Here is a 3609-nt window from a genome sequence, read left to right on the forward strand (position 1 = left end):
AAATGTTCCTACAGTCACATACGTACAAGAAGCAATATTTTACAGGCATTCTGGAGACACAACAGAATGACAGCTGAATTGTTTGCCATCTAATATGTACAATTGGACAAGCATCATTCTCTTACACAATGCAATTAACACAGGCTAATTAACATAGCCAAAAAACCTCTATTCATGAATATACCATTTTATAAAACTTGGAGAGGACATTCATTCTATCCAAGCCTCTTCATGTATGATATTTCTTTTATCATTATTAATAAACTGGAGTGTAATTTTTTTTTTCAATGCTCTTGGTGAAAATTTCCACATTAACACTAAACATTACACAAAAAGAGAAGTTCTTGTTCAGTAACAAGATTTAGTAATATAAGTCTATTTGAAGAGTTATGTGAAATTAATACATCAAAAACAGTACATCGTTCCAGAGGGGCTGAAGAGACCCTTCGTCTTCAGACTCTTCCTAGGAACACAATAATCAATTCTCAACATGCTGGGATAGCACAAGATGCCCATGATCACTGAAGAGAGAGGGATGGGGGATTTATTTAAAAAAAAAAGAAAGAGACACGATGAGGTGAATGATGTAGACACTGACTACACTTCCAGACAACTGAAACTGCAATACATCAAGTGTTAATACCAAATACTGTGTATTCTGTGTACAGTGTGCCAAGTTTGACAAATTAATAGTGGCAATTCTATATTATTCATATTCTGACTTTGTACACTGATGTGATTCCAGCTTCGGTCCTTTTTCAAATGTATAGTTTGGCAAATGAACACCTAGGCTGCAGATACAGATTTCCCATAAGGCCATCATAGTATAAATGCTGTTAAAATAAATGTCAAGGCATAATGTTTTGGGCCTTTATGTATTTGGATGGGTGATCTCATTAAATATGCACTTGCTATATTTATCCCCTATTTGAAAAGTTCAGTAAAAGTTAGCAAAATCAGAAAATAATCTTTGGAATAAGTGTTAAATTTTAAAGGTCCCATATTGTTGAGAGAAAAAAAAAAAGGGGAAGTGGCTACTGTTAAAAAGAGTTTGAGGTGCTACAGGGAAATAAGAATGCGGGATGTATAACCTGCTTTCATTAAATGTTCATTGGTGGGGCAGTTATGAAAAACAGTTAGCCAATCTACATCCATATACCTTTACTGCACAAGCAGTCAGCGCCATGCTAAACTGTAAACAATGGGCTATAAACCATACTTTGTAACGAGAAACCACTTTATACAACAAAAGCATATATGGAACCTTTAAAAGTGCCTGTATACAAAAAGACTCACAAGTGCCTGCTTTAGGTACTGTAGTGGAAAAAATACAGTTAAAATTATAAAGGCAAACAGAGAAAAACAGGAAAAAACAAAGACGCACTCCTTGAGGTTGGAAATGTTCAACACATATAAGAGCACAGGCAAGATCACACATTCTGCCGGAAATCTCATTTGCAATGGGGTAGATGCAATTTAAATCCAAGCTAATGTTTTACAATGTCCATCAAATTCCACATCACATTACAAAGCGGTAGCAGGTGGGGGAAAAAAGGACCAAAAGTAAAGAATTCAAGTAATCTCACACTTGCTGTGCTTTCCACCTGGGAATAAAGTGACAAACATACTGGGTGATGTAGTTGTGTCTAATACTTTCACTAAATAGTATGGCAATGAACTTCGAAAAAAATAAAAAAAAAGTTCCAATCGCCTTTTGAAGCTATTAAAAAATATTGTATTTAAAAAGTGCTCTCCCAAGCATTGGAATGGTATAATAACAGTGCACACAACTGCAAAGATACCAGTAACAAGATACAAGGTCTAACAGAGAGAGGGAGGTGGCGGGAGGAAAATTAAAAATAAAAAAAAAAGTCTGCAACTGTACCCATAGCCATCGGGGTTAATACTCCCGAACACAGTAATTAAGTTTTCAAGCACGTTACTGCACGTCACACTAGCTACTGAGTTTCAGATTTTTAGGAGTTCTTACAATATATTTCCCCCCCCACACACGCACACACAAGGTGAATTTGCCGAGATCAAAGCTATTGAGTTGTTTATGAGGATTCACATCAAGTATAGAAATCACGGCGAGGTTATGCTACACTATGCTGGCACTGTACATCATGTTTCCTCATCAGGTCTGCCATCCACATCTGGACCAAATTTACAGGAGAAGACATTTTTTAACCTCATTAGTAAGTAAATAAGACACAAAAAAAAATTAAGAAAAAGAAAACATAGTAAAAAGGCCCAACATCAAGCAATAACACTGTGAATTGTATGTTAGTGACACTTGCAAAGTCCCAGATATCTAAATATAAAAAACACTAGGATACGTAATCTACGCATGGCCAGATACAATATAAAAAAAAAATGAAAATACAAGAATGCAGACCGTATTTACATGAGAAGAAAAAAAAAAATTAAAAATCACCATCAGTACTAGACACACGTCACAATATGTGAAATACAGGAGGGGGGAATAAAGTAGCAACATAAAAGGAGGTGAAAGTTCCTCACGTCTGAGATTTCCATTGGCACCCGTGCAATATCATGGACAGTAATACAATAAATGTGACACTAATTTGACTTTTCATAAGGCCCGTCTAGGAGGAAAGATGGCAGTGTCAAAATCTGCATCTGGTTTTAGTTCACATGAATAAAAAACTTCCGTTCAGAGTTCACTCCTTAGAAAAAAAAAAAAAAAAAAAGTGGCAAGTACAAGTGCTCCATTCCAACGACCAGCCCGAATGTAATCCTGGGGGGGGGGGGGGGATGAAGTGCTCCCTTCTTCATGTGTTTTGTTTCCTATTTCCTAATGAAAGGCCTCACAGGTTGCCTGACTAGACATCACAAATCACGTTTCTTGACCCTGACTCATGGCTGTAAGGAATTGTGTGAGAAAAGCTGAATGATGTGCCAGTTACGGAGGCCAGTCAATAAACTCTCTCTCTCTCAAAAAAAGAAAGGAATAAAAAAAAAAAATTAAAAAAAAAAGAGCACATACAATAGTGATATCAAATGTATTCATATACTGTAGCAACAATACATTGTGAATTAATGTAAACATAGACATAAATATATTAATATATAGATATATATTTGAAGAGGGAGGGACAAAAATAAATCGCACATTGGAATGGGGAGACAGTCATTGGTTGTGTGAAATGACTTGATCCGTGTGTAAAGTGTTCAGACACGTGGTGCAAGCTTATAGTTCCGGGGTGAGAGTGTGCCCTGAAATCTACATGAGGTACAGAAAACGAATGTCTTTTTTTTTTTTTTTTTTTCCCCTCTATTTCTTTACTGTAAATGACCACTTCCCAGCTCTAGACCTCTAGTTTAATCTGGCTAACAATCAGGCTTCGGACCAAAGAGCACAGCAGAGGTGTGAGGTGTCAGTAGATGGAATAATATGACGCCCCTGTAACCTGTCTAAAATAAATCACACCGACCGAAGCCCAAAACCATCGTATGTTCTAGTCATGTCAGCGGCCGGGCCGGCACAGCTGAATAAGAGCTGCTTGCATGTGCATATCAAAAAAAAAAAAAAACAGGAGAGAGGAGGGGGGAAAAGATAAAGCATTTTTTGCTTACCCTGGATTT

Source organism: Denticeps clupeoides, chromosome 3 (assembly GCF_900700375.1).
Source record: "Denticeps clupeoides chromosome 3, fDenClu1.1, whole genome shotgun sequence".
NCBI lineage: Eukaryota > Metazoa > Chordata > Actinopteri > Clupeiformes > Denticipitidae > Denticeps > Denticeps clupeoides.